The sequence below is a fragment of the Anser brachyrhynchus genome, assembly GCF_964034855.1.
Source record: "Anser brachyrhynchus genome assembly, chromosome: 2".
In the NCBI taxonomy this organism is placed as follows: Eukaryota; Metazoa; Chordata; class Aves; order Anseriformes; family Anatidae; genus Anser; species Anser brachyrhynchus.
This window is the reverse complement of record NC_137695.1, coordinates 66,127,643-66,148,672: the sequence shown is the minus strand read 5'-3', so window position 1 is coordinate 66,148,672 and position 21,030 is coordinate 66,127,643. Positions and strand designations below refer to the sequence as shown.

At 39.5% G+C, this 21,030-nt stretch overlaps 1 protein-coding gene across 5 annotated transcripts in view; it reads left to right on the top strand.

Annotated features, from left to right (window-relative positions):
- Window positions 1-21,030, top strand: part of LOC308189735 (CLIP-associating protein 1-like) — a 107,498-nt gene that overhangs the window by 51,516 nt on the left and 34,952 nt on the right. For 2 of the 5 annotated variants that reach the window (XR_013946548.1, XR_013946549.1), the window contains exons 2-3: window positions 463-589; window positions 6,860-6,965. The exons of 2 other annotated variants lie outside the window; for them this stretch is intronic. The gene's annotated coding sequence lies outside the window, so the exon portion shown is untranslated. The remainder of the gene's footprint in view (window positions 1-462; window positions 590-6,859; window positions 6,966-21,030) is intronic. One more of the 5 variants, XR_013946547.1, reaches the window with a different exon arrangement.

Sequence of the window (21,030 nt, the reverse complement as noted above, 5' to 3'; positions counted from 1 at the left end):
TGCTTTATATTAAGTCAATCAGAGAATGTTTGTTGGTAAATCATTTTTTTTCCATGGAGACTAAAATTACTACTTTTACAGACTGCATTACAACAGCTAATTTCTTGTGAAGAGCTTAAGGGGCTAAGGAGAGTATTAAAAGGTTGCTATAGCTTAAAGTAGTGTTTGTTATTGTTGTTTTTATTATTTGTAAGATAATGTTGCTTTCAAGACAAGCTTTTCTTGCAGAGGGTGGAGGCACAAGAATTGAAATTGGTCTGGAGGAGAAGACTCAAAATACCTGAGTTCTTCTGATTATAAACTTGAGGGCCTCATATATAATATGACACAATATTATGCAAAAGCATAAACTTTCACGGTAACTACTAGAAGAAAGTAGCTACTTTAATTTTTGTACCCTGCGTGGGCTAAGTGCCTTTGCAGAGCAGCTGGGCACCTTTTGGGTTCTTCTTCTGACCACAGAGATGCCTCAAAGCTGCAGTGTTTCCTGGCTGCCTGCCCCATACTGCTGTGGGATGCCTGTGGGGGAAAACTGAGCCACATCCATGTCATGAACTGGGAGGACCGTGAGTGCCAGAGCTGCTCCAAGGTAAGACACCCCTGCTCCCAAACTGGGGCCCTCTCTCTGGAAAGAATGATACCCAGGTGCGGTTTCCAGTGTGCCAAAGTAGCTCATTCAGAACCGGTTAGGTAGGACACAATTTCCTTTCTGAAAAATTAAATGGGTTTATTTTTAAGAGGTATCTTTCCTGAAGAACAGGCTTTCTTGCTTTATGGGAAGTTTTGTTTTGGGGTAGTGGTGTTAAGCCATTACTCTTTGCTCTGCTTCACAAAAAAAGGTTTTGGAATCAAATTTACTTTTTTGACACATGAGAAATAATTTCACTTTTTCAATACCAAACCTAATTAGCCTGCCAAGGTGGATGTTACCAGAGTAAGACTGCACATTAATGTTTTGTATAAGATATCATATATGTAGATGTAAATATAATATGGACATTTTTTTTGTGTATATATACATATTTGTCCATGTTTACCTGAACTTACAGCGGATATAAATGCTTTGTGTAAATTGTGATTTTTACCCTTCTATTTAGGAATAATACCTGTTATTTCTTCTTGTAAGTATTCCTAGTAGGTTTGGGCACAGAAGTGTAGTGTGAGTAGAGCCTATGTTCAACTGTAAAATAGGATACATATTTCAATTATTTAGAGGATTTTTTGAAGTAGGTTCCTTTTGTCCAAATTAATTACGGCATGTATCAGCACAACTGTGTTGACAGGTTATAGAACAACACTGATTACTAACATTCCAGAAGTGATAAACTTTGGCAGTAGCATTTTTTTTATAAATTGTTAAAAGCTAAATGAAACTATTGTTGTAGAATACAGCTTAAAATCTTATCAGTAGAAGGGGAGCCAGAATAATCATTTGTCTGTGAATACAGCTTCCTATTTAACAAGTAGTGTATTTCAACACAAGCATTCCAAAAATAAAGCTATCCCTTTGCACAGTGCCTAACTATCAGGTGAAAAGCCCCTGGTCCTGTTTAAAAAAAAAAAAAGCCATGAAGGAATGAATGCCTCTGCCTGTACTATTTGTTCTTTCCTCAGTGCTTTCACAGCTGAAGTTAAAACATGCTTTTGTTTTTCAAAAGCTGTGTAGTCCCTGCTTTTAGTCAATTCCTTCCACGTCATAGGAATTAAATCTTTTTGTCCACATACTACTCAGCATAAACCATTGCCTAGTTTTTGAAGAGCCATCACCTGGGAGAGGTGTGCAGCCCTGTTCCTGGGGCTTTACTTAAGCCTGTTCCTCGAGCTTTACTTAAGACTGTTTCCCTGTTATACACTAAGCTTGCACAGTAAGCACGCTAACGCTTGCACACTGTTGTAAGACAACAGAAAACAGTTACATGGAGATGAGATGGATGGGAAGTACAAGGTACAGATAGCGTTGGTTGGCATGCCAAAATTATAGAGTTAAAATATTTTTTTTAAACCATGATTAATCCTGTTACCACAAAGCTAAGTAACTTGAGTGATTAGGGATAAAGCAGAATGGTGTTTGAGAAGCTAATGTCTGCTGGACAGTGACATGACAGACCTGCTGAATGTGGGTGAAAATACTTTGATAGGGTAAAGATGGCTCGAGTGGCACAAGCTATAGAATACCTTGGAAAGAAAAACATTGGACCTAGATGTGTTGGAGAAGCAGGGAAACAGATGGGATGGCCAAGTCTAGGATATGCTTGGTTAGAAAGAATAGAAATAGAAACCTTTGTAACGTGTGAAAAGGAGCCAGGACTAGGGGAAAAAAGGTAATGCAATAAGAAAAGAGGATAGATGGCAAAAGCTTAATCTGAAAGGTAGGTTTTCTAATCGTTTTTCCTTTCTGCAAGATAAGTTTATCATTCTACACATAAATTGTAGATATCTTTCAAATTCAAAGAAATTTAAATTCAAGGAAAGATATTTTTACCTTGTTTTTAAAGCAGAGAGAATAAATAACATATTAAGTACTTCGCTGCACCAGATCATATGCTCTGAATTCTTTTCCTACTCCTAGAGGAAGACATAGTCCTTAAATTAGTGTTATTACTGTAAAAGGTTTGGATGGCTTGTTTCTCTAAGTCAGAAACTTATCTAATATTCAAGTACACCTTTTGCAAAGCAAAAATTCTGTCACTAGATGGTGATCTTGGTCTGTGCATGCTTTCTCTTCTTCCTACCTTCTTTCCCATTTTACTCCCATACTGCACTTCCAGATAATGACCAAAACAATAATCCTCATCATCTGTTCTGTTGTAATGCTATTTCTGAATATTATGTTTACAAAGGCAAGAAGTCTTAGTACTTGAAGCCTAATGGTGAAGAGAAACAATGTCTGCATCCTTTTCCTCTCAATATATATCATTCTTTACCATGTCCAGTACTCAAAGCATTGTTTAATATTCATGGTTGGTACTGTGCTTATGATTTAGCATTGTACTGCATAACATGAATGCTTTCAAAACAAAAGGTACAGGAGCAGATACGAAAATGCAGACCGGAGCACTTATGTGAATATTAAATCATTTCTTATATGACTAGCAGAAGAAATTGATTTTTTTTTATAAAGGAATGGAGTAGTAGTATGTTGGTTTTAGAATCCAGGACAAAAATCCTTTTGCCTGATATAAAAGTGAGAGGAGGCAACAAACAGGAGCAAAAATGAATCACTCCTTGAGACTTCACTTCTATTTAACTTATGGCATGTGCCTTTTTGGGTCCACCTTCTTTCTTTCCGTGTGATGCAGTTCTAACTCTTCATAGACACATCCAGTGACATGCTGGGAATTTTTCAGTAACTTACTAACGCGATGGGTTTTGTCTTCTGTGTTCACTAATGCAAGTCAGAACTCAGCCTTGCGTAGCCCACTTTTAGACTCACTTCCATCAGCGCAATGCAATTCCATTAAAACTTGCTATTATTTCATTGTGTGATTTGGAAAGTGAGGTCCCCTTTGGCATTCTACTTGGTCAGATTCCCTTGCTTCTAAATATGAAATGTTTCTGAAGCGGAGATTTCAGAGGTATTAGAATGTGAACAAGTTTCAAATTCTCATTCTTCAGTCTTGTGGATGTACTACTGGCCAGTTCTCTGCAAATTTCTCAAGTTACCACTGTAACCCTTTCCTCCTCCTGTTGAACATCTGTCAAAATGTTCTCTGAAGACACAAAAAAGGCAAATTCCACCATTCCTGAGTCTTCTGTAGCCAACTTGACCAGATCGACATCTTTGGCTAGATGCGTTCACCAGAGTAACTGATGTACTAAGTGTTTTCCTCTCCCTAGCTATAGCATGTGGAAGTAGAATAAACCTAATCACCTGTCAGTTAGTTATTACATCCTATAATGGTACAGAATCCCCTCTTCGATGTTATCCTGTTTCTCAGTCACTGTGTAGGTATCAGTAATGATTATTTTGTGTAATGTTAAATAGCCCATTTGGTGGGGAAAAAAAAAATCTAGAAGTAAACGTGTTTTTGTGTTTTTTTATGTGTTATAAACTTGTGTAGCTCATTCCTTCATTCTTCCTCCAGAAGTTCAAGAGTTCTATCTCAAATAGAAGACACTTGACAAAAAAAACACTTTAGTACCAAGACAGGGTCCTGCATTTTAATCTTTGCAAAGGACTAACCTTGTGTTTGTCAGGGTAGTTTCTTTGCTGACAGAGAAGATCCAGATCAACTAATGGTCCTGACTGACTGACCTGCCTTATGAAGATCAGCCTTGTAAGCAACGAGATCAGTCAAAATAATATTGGAGTCAACTGTGAGAGAAACCTAACAATTCCCCCTGGAATGTTTGCAGGACCTATTTTGCAGGTTGGCTGTTTTACAGGACGTTATCTCCCACAGGGAAGCTTCCAAACTGTCCTGCAGTGAACTTCAACTACATCAGTAATTACAGTGGAAAAGGAAAATGCCTGAAATTCCTAGTACAAGCACTTGTAAAATATACTTTCACTTATGTGCCTAAACAGGCACATAAACAATAACTATGATTATGCGCAGGGTTGAGCTGCTCGTTTTCATATTTAAGACTTGACTTCAAACCTGACTCTACCTCCTCTCCTCTTAGAAATACACGTTTTGAACCATTCCGCTCATAGCATGCCTTGGATTTGATAAATTTTACTACTTTGTATTTTCCAGACTGAGTGATCACTTTGGGAGGTTGGTTTCAGACGAACATGCCGACTTGAGCATGCAGTGTTGCAGAACATTAGGGAAATCCAACATTATTTTGGAGCAGAAGGATGGACTGTAGGTGACATAATGATGAAGGGGCTCTTTATCAAACATTGGGACTGGAATCCCAGTTGTTTTTGAAATTTTCTGTCACTATCACAATAAAAATAGTATCTTTTACAATTTCTTTTATGTCTGACAATTTATATTTTGTTTGAGAAGTGTTCTATGATACAGTATTAACAAACGCAGCCAACGAGTTTGCTTATGCCATTTTTATTGATTTTGTGAAAATATGTTATTCTGTAATGAAATGGAGGAAAGGAAGAACTTCAGTCTTTGGAGGTCACTAGCAATTCAGTATGAACTCCATTTTTGGATCAGTAAGATAGTTTAACTTTGTCAGCACCTGAGTACAGATTTCAAGTAGGTTAATATTAAAAGACTTCCAGATTTCTGATTTTTTTTATTTTTTTCTAACCAGGTTAAACTTAACTTTTCAGTCTTTGGAGTGCCTCTGATAACTGAAGTCATCCAACTAATTATTTGAGTAGGGAAAAATCTGTTACATCTCAACTGTAAACATAATCAAGATACCCTGTGGAAAATTCCAGTTGAAAAAATAAATGTTGAGTCCCTGTTGTAATTTTTTATTGCTAATAACAGTAATCTGCTCTTTACCATAAGTCTGAGGGGTGACTTTTCTAGTAAGCTTGTAGTGCAATAGTTGAATGTGTTTGTCTTTGAGGGGCCTCTGAGCACATACAATGTAGCGTTTTGATCATGTGTCTGAAAGGTACTTCAAATAAACTGTAAGGGTGAGATTTATTACTCCAATAATTAAACAAAAAGGGTAAAGCAAACATTTATTAAATTGCATGATAGGCTGTTGTTTCTACTGTCAAAACATTAACTTAGTCAATGAATCTCCCAACACTTCTGTGTTCAAACCTTTCCAATTTTGAACTTGAAACTTGTGGAGCTGTGAATTTCGAAGGAATAACTCTCATTCAAACAAACCTTTAATCTGATTGTAAAACAAGTCCTTACCTAAGGTCAGACTGAATTCTGAAAGTGCAAGAGGAATGAGTACTGATAGACACCTTCCTTCTGAGACCAAACAGTCCAGTGTGACCCCTCTGAAAACCCAGTACTGATCAGCATTGTGATCTGGATGAAAATACGCAAGTACAGCTGATTAAGAGATTGTTGCCCCCAACTTTGGAAGTCCAAATGAGAGAAGAAAATGGTCTCTGCTAGTGAAGTCTCAGAGTTAGTGAAACAGTGAGCCCCATCCAACTATGAACACGTGTATTTGAGTCTTCAAAGAGTATCTTTGCTGTTTGGTAAAGTGGCTATTAGAAACTTTAACCTAAAAGTCTGCAAGATGCAGCCTAGTGTTAGGCTTCTTCAGGCTTCAGTTCTGCAGATCTTCCTCAAAGTGTTTGACATTGGTCTCCCTTCGCTGATAAAGATACAACCTACTGATTTCACTCTACACCTACATTAAGTATTTAGGACTGAATATGTAATAGCCCCATGGGAAAGAAAAGAAAAAAAAAAAGAGCAGAAGCAAATGGTGCTGCACCTTTGTGAAACTATTAGTGATTGTAACACTATTTGCCCTATTACTTCCTCTGAATAATAGATGGGTCATAAACAGGTTATATCATCTGATCTTTTCAGCTACTCTTCTGTAATTGTCAGGAAATTTCTCTTTCCAGGGTCAGTTTCACAAACGTGCAATTTAATAGGGGCGTGGTCAGATTGCTTGGCTTGTACTGTTACATGAAAGTGATGGCTGAGAGCTTATGTATGTCTCAAGACCGTAAGAGCATGCACCATTTGGGGGATGGGGTTGGAAGGTCATAGCATTTGCATTTAGAACATTGTGTAAAAGAGCCCTGCTAAAAGTGAACTGGATGTTAGTTATGTTCCTTTCCATGGCGGTAAATACTCTGTGAAATCTCCGCGGTGCTTGCATAGTCTCTGCTCTTTTATAAACAGCACAGGGCCCTAAAAGGCTGATCTAAGCTTTAGGTGTGAACAGCTTTATGAGTAGCTTGCTTCTCAGTAGTTTCAGTTCACTAATAGGTGTCACTCTATTGCCTTGTCATTCACAGGTTGTTGTGGTTATTGCAGCAGCACTCTGCAGAAAGGCTGTAATTTACCTGTGCTGGTCTCTATTCCAGTGTGGTTCCGCTGTCATTCTGTAACTCGCTTGTTACAGTGAGTATGATATTAAGTAAAAATATGGAATGTATTTCTTTCATTACTGTAGTCAGCTGAGGTATACGCGTACAAAATAACTGTTTTAGGCATGCACTGTCTCATATGCATACTTACTAAGGTAATACAAGCTGGAGTGAAGGCATAATTCCTCATCAGTACTGGTCTCACAACACACAATTCTATTTAATTGCTCTTAACAGGCTTTTATGGGTTTCTAAATCTCTGCTATCTGCCAGGTCATATTCATGTTGTATGTTTGTTGGCACCTCCGTTGAATATGAGTCTCTCTTTCAGTGAAGATAACTTTCTTCCAAATTGCTTTTAATTCCTGCTGAAGGTTTTTCTCTGGCTTTCCATTTTAGAATTACAGTGATTCTTTTATTTATATGGTGATTCTTTGATTTATATTCTGACATGAAATTACAGCTGCTTTTGCATGTCTTGGCACTGCTCCCCACAGTTCCAATGGAGCTTTCCTCAAAAATATCCAGAATGACTTGTCTTTAATTGCCTGGGACAGTTGGTATTACAAATGTGATGCTATGCATAAACACTGACAAATATTCCTTTGTGCCGGGATTTGCTTTTGGCTGCATCATATTGGCTGGATTCTTTAAGTGGTCTATGGAAAGTGAACTTTTCCTGTATGTAGTTTGAGACAAAAGCTAAGTAGCTTAAAAACAACTTTTAAAAATTTATAAGAATTGTGAATTCAAGGAAAAAATACTAATATACCAGGGAAAAACAGAATTGTTAGCTCTGGACAGCAGTACTGTGTAGTTGCTGTCTGGTAGCCTAATCCATGTTCTAAAGACATGCTGTAGCTGTCTGACTGAAAGTCTCTGGCTTTTTTCAGCTGTAAAAAACAACAAAAAAGTGATAACTGATTAACGCCGTGCAAGAGGACACAGAGAAGGTGGTTAATGGCTTTTAGGAGTGAGGAGAATCATGCAGGCATAAAATAGTTTAAAAAAATAAAAATATTTTTGCCTTTCCCAGTTTACCAAGAAACAATCTTCTAAGGAACAGCAGGGAGATTCAAGATGAAGATATGAGAGATTTTTGCAAGGGTGTCTACTTTACAGTATTTTATTGTTCATTTGCTTTCCTGCCATGAGAAAACTGTGTTGGAGTGGAGAAAGGAGAAAAGATGTATTGATGTAGTTTCATTTTTTAATCTGAGAACTGGGGTTATTCTTTAGCTAGATGAGCATTACCACAGCTTTGATTAGAGAATATTCAGTGTGTTAAATATACTTTTGACCAGCTGCATGTTGTAAGATTTCTAGGATATTTTTCTAAGCCAAAAGACATTAAAAACAAAAAATGGAAGAAAAACAAAGAAGACAGTCAACAGAATTTTGAAACTTTGTAATAAATCCAGGATATATCTTGAAATATATTGATGATTTCTTCCTTTGCAGATGACTGTTCACATTGCAAATGTCACTGTAACAAGCTATTGCAATGTTCTGAAAGATGACAGGGATTGAATGGGTTTGGGAGTAGAGCAGTTTTCTTCCTGTAAGTGTTCATCATTTCACCAGGGTAGTGGTATCAGAGAGGGTCTGAAGTGGTAGGAAAGGAAAACATGAAGTCCTACTGCTGTTCTCTGTGATGTGCGATTTATGGGTAGAGTGTATATTCTGTGACTTGGTACTGTATGAATAATAATGTTAAGTCTTTCAGGAGAATTACTGTTATTTTAAACATCCTCTTATTTTCATCAAAAAACATTGGATAGCTGTTTCATGCCACTTATTTTTGTAAGTAACCACTCCATGTTTTGCTAAAGCAGCTGTAAAAGCAAGGCATACATTAGTAAATGCTTTTCACCCATAATTCTTTGTTGCTGTACATTTCATGGGTGTGTTGATCCAACGTCAAAAGAAGGGGTCAATTTTGTTTTTAAATCATTCCTCTTGTGATAACACAATCAAATTGCATATAGACGGGTCCAATCTCAAGTACTTCAAAAAGCAGAGGGGCTTTCAAAATAAGATGTATAATGCTTGGCTTCCTATAGATGTTTTCCACAATATGGAATAAAGGTGAAAAAGAAATTCTGAAGTAAGAGGGCCCACATACACAGTTCTCTCTACTGTTTATGACTGTACATACTCTCTGCTATGACTGCAGTATGGTGATATATTGCACATTCACAGTCCTATACCCCTTTGCATCATGAAGCAGCACCTTCTCTTCCTCCAAAAGTGGCTTCAGCCATCAACAGTAATGTGCTATGTTGATATCTGGAGAACAAACTTTAGTGCAGCCTTTAGGATATGTTTTCTTATGGGCAAATGGGCAACTAGTGAGAGGAAATTCTGTGGAAAAAGTTGCTGAGTGATGTAAGACTGTGAAAAGAAGTAAATGAATGGTTGGTTATTTAAGGGGAGAGAAAGATGTTACAGGTCATTTCTGGGAGTGAGAAGCAAGGTCTTTCAGCTAATTAGCTGGAAAAAAAAGGCAAGTTTTAATTTCCTGAACAATTAGAATGAATACAAATGTCTTCTGCTTTTTTTGGAAAACATTTTGGAAAACATCCTAAACACATCATGTTACAAGAAGTATTAAGGATCAGCAACAACAGAAATGGGAAGTCTAATAATTAGCTAATTAAACCTAGACAATAGATCCAACCCTCATAAATAAGTTCACTGTCTCTGGCTGGCACTGAGTAAATCAAACCTTTTGCAAAACATGTTTTGAATGAAGACTAATTCAATTCCATATAATAGCTTCTTATTTTCTTATATAATACTAAAACAAAGCAGCAAGACATTGATCTTGTAAGTTGAAAAGGAAAGCGTGACACTGAAATTTTTGCAGAGAGCTGATGATTCTGGGGGGGAACAGGTCTCCAGTTGGTACAAACAATCAGTGCTTTGTTATTCAGCTTTACTTTGCAGGTTGTTTTTACAGAAGCGGTAGGCTACCCCTAGGCAAACTAGATGCCTAGTCAGATTGTTTCACAAAACGTAGAAATGGAGAAAATCTTTAGCTATGTGTTGGGGCTACATGGGAGGGAAGCATCGCTTCTGATAGAAAGGCTCACTTCCCTTTCGTTCTCAAGTTCTTCCATTTTCATTCCATAGCACGCTTGTGGCAACATCCTTAGTTACTTGCCTGGAGGTTAATCACAGGTCTAAGTGTGTTTAGCCCTCTCTACTTGCAGGACTTCCAGCGCTATTGCTGCAAGTGGAATAAATGTAGGTGCACGCAGCTTTCTGTGCCATAATGGTGCTACTGGCCCTGCTTGGTCATTTTGCTTCTCTTAAATTAATCGTATTAGGATAGACTTTGCCAGAGTGAGTTCCTGGGGTAGATTTTGTTTTTCACCTTTAAGCAGTAATGTAACTGGCATGCATCTAGGAAGGGCAGTGGCTGGGGAGGTTAGAAAGGAAAGAATCATCAAGGAAATAATTGTGTAGGAGTTGTTTGAGTGTGAGGAAGTTGAAACCAAGAGTCAACCCTATAATAAGTTTGTGATGAATACATACATTCAGCTATAAGTGGCGCCTGCAGAGAATACTGATGTTTTTTTTTGTTTGTTTGTTTGCAGGCTTTGTATCACTGTTCTAATGTGCTATTCTTGTTTTTCCCAAATGTATTAATCTCTGCTAGTGTGCCTGAACCGGAAAATTAAGTCTGAGCAACTCTGAATGCTTGGGAAAACTCAGGATGCAAATCTAAACCAAAGAATTCATATTCTTCTCCAGTGTGTGTGGAAGAATTTTCTATGGATTTGATTGGAAAAGCGGCTGACTGCCCAGGAGATTTGGAGTTGGCATGGGACAGAGGGAAGGTGACCAGGGCTTCTGGATAATACCTTATCCTTGCACAGCTCAGGTACTCACAAGGACTGTGTTCTCTAGTAGTAGGGAAAAAAAGAAAGGGGACGCAAAATGTCTCAAGTTCCCAAACCATCTAGTACTCTTACCTGTCAATGGGATGGACAGCTTTGTCAGTGAGCATGCCTCTGTGAACAGACATATGGGAGGAAGGGAAGGAATTAGTCCATGGGAGTGAGTGGGAGACATTACAACTAATGTTTATTTCTATGGCTCTGCCTTTCTTCAGACTCACAGACTGGGGACAGATAAAATGGAGAAAGCTCTGTTAGTATACGGATTACTGGTGAAACAAAGGGCAGATTATTTTATATGCTCTTCTGAAAACAAAGTAAAAGTAATGGCAACCTTTGGGTGTTTCTTCAGGAGACAGTTACGCAGGCAAATTGTGCTTGCTAAATAGCTTTTTAACACTTTATCTGATCAGGTTGACACTTGGCATATTCTTAATTAGAAGCTGCTGGAGTGCTTGAAGATAATTTTCAATCCTTGCAAAATGACAATGACTGTTAACAAGTTAATTTAATTTTTAAAATATGATGGTCTAAACAGTGTCCTGTGAGGTCTTTGAGAGATATGTCATGCAGTTGGAGTTGGAAATAAAGCCCTGCATAAACAGCAGTACAATACCCACAAATGGCGTAGCCAGACAAAAAGATGCGTTAAGAAACAATGCCAGAAATGGAAACTATTGCACAGGAGACTCCCACCTGTATTTAAGCTTTGATTTTGTGGTCCGGTGGTGTTATGCCCTTACATAGCAGCTTCTTTTACAGAAGCTTTTTTGTAGCTTTTTTCTTTTTCATGTAGATGTGTTTCACACTCAATGTATGAATTCTGGATGCCGTTGAGAAGCAAGAAGGCAGTGTTTACCTTAGTTTTGCTTAATGGCTGTCCTAGTTCTCGGGGTTGAATGTGAGAGAGACAGCCTTGATCCAGATGGCTCAGCTGTTGTCTTGGTGGTTTTCCAGTCACTTTCTTTTTTGGTACGCAGCTTTTCTATCTGGAATGGAATAATTCTGATGCTTTTTTTCCATGTAGTTTTTTCTGTTCTTGATGTTTTTTGTTGTTTTTTTTGTTTGTTTTGTTTTAATTCAGTGATGATTAACTATTGCAATTCACCTAATCATCTCTGGCTTCAGGTATTGGCAGGAAAGCCTTCCACCCACTGTGGAAGTGGTGTGTTGTCAGGTGTGCTGTGACACTCTGCTATGGAAAAGTCTTTGATATCAAAGACTTTTTACAAAGCAACACAACAAAGATCTGTTATTTACATTGCTACTGGCAGGAATATCTGGAACAAAGAAACAAATGAGCCCTTGAGTGCTTCAGATCTGAAAAATAAGCTCGAGGTTTGCTGCTTCCAGCACTTATTGAAAACAAGGTGAGGTATTAAGATTGATCTGATTCACAGAAGTGCAATGTAATTACTTTATGAATTCTGGAATGCTCTTGATCTTTCCTTCCTCAGTTCCCAGAAGGACACTGTGGGCTGTGCTTCTGTTAAATCTCATGCTGTAGCCCATATTTCATACATGAATGCTAGAATTTTGTCTACCACCCTAGCAAGGGTGTTTTGTTTTCGTCTCCCGTTCCTTACCCCTCCTCTCCTGCAGTCTATGGTACCTGGCCAGTGCACCAGAATAAATAATTAACAACAAATAAATACCTGCTGCAGCCATTTCATGATCTGTTTGTTTGCACAGACTAGCCACTGAACAATGGCAAATAATAAAAAAAAAATGAATAAGTATCTTGAGCTCTTTTATACTCAATTTATGAGCAACAGTGAAGGGACTACTTATCTACAAAAGGCAGTACAATGCCTAAATGAAAAGGGTAAGAAACCCAATTTGAAGAGATGGGTTTAATCTTCCCAGCTGGTGGTTAACACTACATCAGGACAATTAGTTATTTGTAATATACAGCGAAACAACTTGTTTGGCACCTCCTTATTTTGACATTTACATTATTTTCAATACATTGTGAAAGCATGAGTGTTTTCTGCGTGTTTTGTTTTTAACCAGTTAAAGAATCTTACAGCTACTTTCTGCTATCATTTACTTTAGGGTTAGGTTAGTCCCTCTCAAAATCCCTAACTTGCCTGTTTTGTTTTTAGAAAATGGACGGAAGTAACAAAACTTGCAAAAATCTTTCATTTTCCTTGAGAGCACAGATGTCTAAGGGAGCACTGCTTTGCAGGGACTCTTGCAGCTTTTGGTTTGAGTCCTCAGGAATGTGACACATTGTTATCGCAGTTGCCTAGGAATGCTTTAGTTGCAGGTTTATCATATACTTCAGGCTCATGAACTGTTTCCCTGGGGACCACACTGCATTCTTGATTTGCATAGTGTCTCATTGCTAGCCAGCACCATTCAATTCCTGTCCTTTTGGCATCCTGTCTTAGAGACTGACCTTCTACTCTCCCTTAGTAGCTGTTAAGTTGCTATTGAAAAAATGTCTGCTGTTCAGGAAGGCGCACAGTGGTGTCTGGCATGGGAAAACAGCACTGGAGTCTAGGAAGTTTCAGTGATGCGTACACATACATACTGACAGTCATCTCAGGAAAAGCAGAGATGTTTATGTTCCTGTCTTTGAAATGATAAAGAATACAGAAAAATTCCAAATGTGTACGGTATAAGACAGGTGCAGAGGAATGCAGTAGCACACACAAAAACAACACTTAAAACCCCAGCTTCCAAAACACTTGCTAGATTTATACTTTGCAAAGTGCCAAGTTGTAATTTGTTTCCAACATACATTTAGGCAGATTCCAGTGTGTAGTGTTTTTTTTTCTAATTTCATTTTTGTCTCTCTTTTCATTTTAGTTTTTTAAATGATTCATTTCTGAGATGAAGAAAATTCTCTTTTTGGAAATACATTGCCAAACAGTGAAGGTTTCTTGCAGTTCTTAAATAGTAGTAGTGTGGACCTTAATTAAGACACTTGTAGGCTTTGTAGGATCACTGTGGAACAACACTTTTAATCCCGTGTACACTTTATCTTAATTGAGGACATGGGTAAAGGTATGTTACATATTTGGGAACGGGTGCACACCATCTCTGCGTAGAGGAGCCTCTGAAAGTCGTGCTGATAGGAAAAACTCATATCCTAAGCATCTCAGAAAAAGTTTACAAATTGCAATTTTTCACCCATGAGAGTTTTTATAATGGGCACAGAAAAAAAACATTTATTTTCATCTTGCATTCATTAAGCTGTCATTCCAAACTAACCACACAGTCCTGCTTGAGAAAGTAGAACAAAATTTCTGTGACAAGGTGATACTCTTAGTGGATGAAGGAAAGGCTGTAGATGTTGTCTACCCAGTTATTTGTAAAGCTTTTGATACTGTTTCCCACAGGTTTTGTTTTTTTTGTTTTGTTTTTCCTGGAGAAACTGGCTGCTCATGGCTTGGATAGGTGTATGCTTCGGGTAAAAAACTGTCAGGGTGACCAGGCCGAAAGAGTTGCAGCAAAGAAAGTTAAATCCAGTTGGAGGCCGGTCACTAGTGGTGTCCCCCAGGGCTCAGTATTGGGTTCAGTTCTCTGTAATATCTTTATCGATGATCTGGATGAGGGGATTGAGTGCACCCTCAGTAAGTCTGCAGACAACACCAAGTTTGTCATGAGTGTTGATCTGCTTGAGGGTAGGAGGGCTCTGCAGACAGTTCTGGGTAGGCCAGACCGATGGGCCAAGGCCAACTGTATGAAGTTCAACAAGGCCAAGTGCCAGGCCCTGCACTTTGGGCATGACAACCCTGTGCAGTGCTACATGCTGAGGAAGAGTGGCTAGAAAGTTGCCCAGCAGAAGGGGAGCTGGGGGATATTGGTTGATGGCCAGCTGAATATGAGCCAGCGGTGTGCTCAGGTGGCCTACAAGACCAACAGCATCCTGGCTTGTATTAGAAACAGTGTGGCCAGAAGGACTAGGGAAGTGATTGTCCCCCTGTACTCGGCTCTGGTGAGGCCACACCTCGAGTACTGTGTTCAGTTTTGGGCTGCTCTCTATGAGAAAGACATCGAGGTGTTGGAGCATGCCCAAAGAAGGTCTACAAAGCTGGTGAAGGGTCTAGAAGACAAGTCTTATGAGGAGTGTCTGAGGGAACTGGGGCTATTTCTCCTAGAGAAAAGGAGGCTTGGAGGGACCTTACTGCTCTCTACAACTACCTGAAAGGAAGTTGTAGTGGGGTGGGGGTCGTTCTCTTCTCCCAAACAACAAGCAATAGGACAAGAGGAAATGGCCTCAAGTTGTGCCAGGGGAGGTTTAAGTTGGATGCTAGGAAAAGTTTCTTCACTGAAAGGGTTATGAGGCATTGGAACAGGCTGCCCAGGGAAGTAGTAGAGTCACCATCCCTGGAGGTCTTCAAAAGACATGCAGATGTGGTGCTTAGGGACATGCTTTAGTGGTAAACTCAGCAGTGCTAGGTCAAAGGTTGGACCTGCTGATCTTACAGGTCTTGTCCAACCTAAATCATTTTATGAAAAGCAAAATTCTATTCCTTGATTTATTTTGTGCCAGTTCCTTGTAAATCTTACAGTTCCCAATTTATCAAGGGAGTTAAGTGAAAACATGCATGCAACTGAATATGCAATGAGTTAAAGGTGGGTTCATACTTAAATTCCTTGCTGATACATGTCTATCTTGTGCAGTCTAATCAGATTGCTATTGTCAAAAAACACAACCTAGCTAAGTCTTCTAAGAGCGTTGCTTGTAAGGAAACACAGTCTGTAGGGATCGTATACATGTGTATGGTGATTTTTAGAGTTTGCCTACATGGGTGTATGCATGAAGTCTCTACAGCATGTAGACATAGTCATTTTAAAATATATATATATATTTTTAAACGAGTATAGGCTGAGCAGTGTCCTAGGGAAAAGAGAGCAAATGAACAGTTTATTCCATCTATTGCACTCCTATGGGCAACACCCCTACCTGGGCTGCATAGCTGGGAATAGAGGTGCTGCTAAGTAGGTTAGCGACCCTAAAAGAGCATAGTTTGGCAGGTCTCTGACTGCAGCCCATTTCCTCGCCCTCTCGGTAAGGAGTGTCCCAAGGCACAGAAACAAGGCTCCTCCAGAAGGCTGTGTTTCTTCTGTGGGGTGCCAAGGGCATAGGGTGCCATTTCTGCTGCTGTAATGGGGAATGCCATGCTTGTGTTTCAGTTGCAAACACACATCTCCCCACGGGTTTGGTTAAGCCTTATTGAGAGGCATTGCAGTGCAGCTCTCAGTGTTTTGCACCTTTATTGAAATAATAATACATGTTTTTAAAGTGTTTTTTAGAACATATAAGAGCCTGTCTGAGGAGCAGTGACCTAGTAAACCCTGGCTTGCTACCTAAGCATTTCTTGTTCATGTTTCACTTTCAAAAATAGCTCTTGTTGAGGCTAATTTCAAGACAGTAACAAAGTAATAATAATAAATCCCCACCTTTCTCAGAGATTGAGTGGAAGTTCATACCCTGATCTTGCAAATATAGTGTTTCCCCATCCTATCTTTAATGTAATTTGAATGTTAGTAGTGCCAAAAAAAGATCTCATCACCATACATAACTGAGCAGGATGATTTTCCCTTATCATTTTAGTGTTAGAAAAATTCCAAACCATAAACTTTTTTTTTTCAGATATTTATCTTCAACACTGACACAACCTATACCAAGAGCCAGAGGCTTATGTACTCAGTCATGTATTTTTTCAGTCCTCTGTCTCTGCAAGTTTTACAGCTAAATGCCACCTTGATGGTGGTGGCCAGTTTTGGGGGTGGGAAAGACTTTTAAACAGCAAAACCTTTCCCTGTTTTTAGAACCGGAGGGCTCCCAGCCTTTCGTCTAAACTCTGTTCTTCATATTATTACCGGGTCTTTGCTTCAGGTACTAAAAGGCAGCAGTGTAGTTTGCATACAATTGGACATGTTTGTATCCTCACATGCTGATTTTTATGTTAATCCTTTGTTTTTGGTTTAACCATGTAGGTTTATGCTGATTATATAAAAAGCTCTTAATATAGGAAGGCTGTATCTAATGGTCAACTATCAACACGTTAATACTTGGTAATGTTTGCTCTGACAGGTACTCAGAACGTACTATTCAAACAAGGCAGTTCTACTTTCTTATTATTGAAAATAAAACAATAAATTGACAGCAATTCCCTTTTCCCTCTCAGGAAATGCTTGGTGGATGTGGTTTGAAGTTTGTTTTTAATGTCGTGACATTTTTGTGCTTGTCAAATAGAAAACTGTAAACAAAAAGCATAAGTATAATGTTGCTGAAAAGTTCTGGTACCAATTTTGATATTTAAAAAAAATGTTTTTTATTTGAGAATTAAGCAAAAATTGAAATGTTTTTCCAAAAACTTTTTTAAACTAAAAGATTTTCAGAAGAAAGCATATAAATATTTTCATGCTACTTGATTTTTTTAAGTAATATTAACAAAGGACTTCAGTCTGCCCTAATTATTACTACAGCCATTGAATTTTTGTTTTTTTTGGGGGGGGGGAGGGGGGGACAAGCATACTCAGTGAAGAGAATCTGAAACATATTGCAATTTCTCTCTAAAATGAACTTTTATCTAGTAATAATACAATTTTAAAAAATAGTTGATCTGAAATTTGTGAGGTTCATTGGTAATTAGAAAGATAAAACTAGCTGATATCAATCACCTGGATTACACTGGGAGATTGCTGAAGGTAATTTAAAAAAACACAAAAAACAAACAAACAAAAAACCACTAAATACCCAACTGGACTAATCCTGGCTCTGTGTACAATAACTTTTCATTCCCGACAATTAGATGATCTTTGCTGGAGCAATTATGCATTCATCTCCCCAGGGACCCATGTCCTCATATAAGTGTTAATACACATTCCTCTCTAAAAGTTTTTGGGCATGTCCAGCTGAGGTCATGGTAATTAGAAACAGAAAAGATCCTTTGGATCACCATGTCTTTCCCCCTGCCAATACAATTCTATTTTTTTTTCCAGAGATCTATTTTCCAAACTTTGTTAAATCAATTTTAAAGTGACTCAAGATGAGGCAATTGTTCTTTGTTAGTGAGACTGTTCCACATCTAAAAGACCCTAAGAATAATCTTTTCAATGATGTTTTCTTATATTTTTATTTGCTACAATTTATTTTTTTCATCTGACAGGCATATGAGAATTCCACATAACTCAGTTTTGAGCTTGTTCTGTCATGAGCAACTTCTTGTTTCATCATGTTGTGCATTAGCTCTCTCCCTGAGTAGACGTTTGGTTCAGAGCTCAGCATGATGTGGTCTTTCTTACCTTTTTACTTTTTTTTAAACATTTTTATTGTGCTGCTGAGCCACTTTATTTCTTGGGGAACGTTATGCTCTCCTGGGCTTAAAGTCAAGTTTGCTATATGCATGCCAAACAAAGCCAGATCTGCAAGTAAAGATTTTGGTTTGCAAAAGGTTTGGGTAGGTGGTAGGGAAGAGGAATGTTTTATTTCTATTTCCTGAGTTTCTCTGCTAATTTCTGTTCATAATACTGTCTTAGCTAAGTGTTGTTACTGGCCAAAACTCTCTTTCTCCAGAACCTATTCTGACTAAGTTTAAAGGATGATTTTAAAATTGGCTGATGTCGTTGTCATTCCATCTGATAAAATTATAGCCATATTGAAGGCAGTAGAAGTCTTTTTTTACATATTAATTTACCAGGAGTTAACTAGTACATGTCAGATGTGTTGACAGTTGAAAATTTTAACATGTCCCCTACAGTATGTGCTGATGTATCTCTTTCCTGAGAAAGGTTTCTCTTTCCCTGGCTTCTTCACTGGGTACTAGAGGATGGGAAAGCTCCATGTTCATAGAATAGCCATAGTTGGACAGGACCATAAGGATCATTGTGTCCAACTCCTGGCTCCAAACGGGACTACCTAAAAGTTAAGCCGTATGTTTGAGTACATTGTCCTAATGCTGCCTAAACTGTGGCAGGCTTGGTGTCATGACCACCTCCCTGGGGAGCAGTTCCAGTGCCCAACCACCCTCCCAGTGAAGGGCGTTTTCCTAATACCCAGCTTGACCCTCCCCTGTCACAGCTACATGCCGTTCCCTCGACTCCTGTCGCTGTCCCCAGAGAGCAGAGCTCAGCACCTGCCCCTCTGCTCCCCTTGTGAGGGAACTGCAGGCTGCCATGAGGCCTCCCCTCAGCCTCCTCTGCTCTGGGCTGAATACACCAAGGGACCTCAGCCACTCCTCATATGTCTTCTACTCTAGAACCTTCACTGTCTTTGTAGCCCTCCTTTGGACTCTAATAGTTTTATATTCTTCTCATGATGTGAAGCCCCTGTTTGGTCATTTTTAAATAAATACCCTTAGATTCTGTTCTCTGTATAGTAGGCATCTGAGGCCCACGCTGTTCTCAGGATGTTGGGCATGTCAGGGCCCCAAGCCATTCTATGGATATCAGGCATGTCCAAGCCCCACACCATTCTCTGTATGGTGGTCATGCCTGTGCCCCACACCGTTCTCTGAATGATTAGTGTTCCTGGGCCCCACACTGTTTTCTGAAGGTCACGGTGACATAGCCTCCAGCCATTACCCTGTGGATGAGACATGGCCAGGAGAAGGGCACTGCAATGAGGGATGACCACCACCTCCCAGGTGAATGCAGTCGTGCATAGAGCCTTTTTCCTGGTAATGGCTCCCCCATGACATTTTTCTAGCCAGAGAGAAAGGCCTCCCCTCTGGCAGTGGGACTGCCTTCCACCTTGGCAGTCCCACTTCCACCTTAGTATTGGCCACTATGGCCAATACTAAATTAGTAGGAACTGGTGACTCCCTTGAAGGTGGTGAGGCCTTGCAGGGTGATCTTAACAAATTAGACAGCTGGGCAATCACCAGCAGCATGAAGTTTAACAACAGTAAGTGCTGGATTCTGTACATGGGACGAGGTAGGGGATAAGAGGCTGGAGAGCAGCCCTGTGGAGAGGGATCTGTAGTTTCTAGTTGATGGGAAGTTGAATGTGAGCCAGTAGTGTGGCCTGGCAGCCAGAAGGGCCAGACATGTCCTAGGGTGCATCAGGCACAGCATGGCTAGCTGGCTGAGGGAAGGGATTGTCCCTCTCTGCTCTGCCTGGCACAGCCTCACCTTGAGTACTGTTTGCAGTTTGGGGCACCACAGTATCAGATGGACATAAAACTACTAGAGAGTATCCAAAGCAGGCCTAAAAAGGCGGTGAAGGGTCTAAAGCAGAAGATGTAGGAGGAGTGGCTGAGGTCACTGGGTTTGCTCGACCTGGAGAAAAGGAAACTGAGGGGAGGCCTCATGGCGGCCTGCAGCTCCCTCACAGGAGGAGCAGAGGGGCAGGTGCTGAGCTCTGCTCTCTGGTGAACCACGACAGGACCCGAGGGGATGGCATGGAGTTGTGACAGGGGAGGGTCAGGCTGGGTGTTAGGAAAAAGTTCTGCACTGAGAGGGTGGTCAGGCTCCAGAACAGGCTCCCCAGAGCAGTGGCCAAAGCACCGAGCCTGTCAGAGTTCAGGAAGTGTTTGGATGACACTTTCAAATACATGGTCTAATTTTTAGGTAGTCCTGTTTGGAGCCAGGAGTTGGACTTACAATCCTTGTGGGTTCCTTCCAGTTTGGGATATTCGATGATTCTTTGACTGGCACTTTGAAGGTACCCATCGGGTAGCCTTCTCATCCTCTGACTGAGACATGTGCCATTCCTCCACTCCCGTGTCACCTTTCCCTTTACTGCAGTGCCTTGTGATGATTGAATGTTACATGTGAGGGCTAACTCAATCAGAGTCTTGATTCATTAAGTGAATGTTACTTACGCAATAATGTACTCCTGCCACTGCTCATTGAGAAGCAAAAGAAGCCTGAAATGGGAATATCTGATATTCTGGCCTTCCTCAGAAACTCTGTGTTATACTAGTTTAATGTTAAGTGAGTTTCTGTGCCCATCATATTTAACTATGAACGTTGTCAAAGTACAGAAATGAAATAGCTAGCGACAAGTCTCCAGCACAAAACTAATCTCTGCCACTCATTTTTCATTCTGATGTGAATTTGATACAGTGACAGACCAATTTTATTGGAAATTGTATTTTGTTAGAAATGGTATAACTAACAAAGAAATGAGTGCTACTCATTAAGCACAAACTGTTCTGTGCTTTGTAGGAAACAAAAAGTTTACTTGGAATATGCAAGCTAGGGGGTGTTTCACTTATATTAAGTTAAATG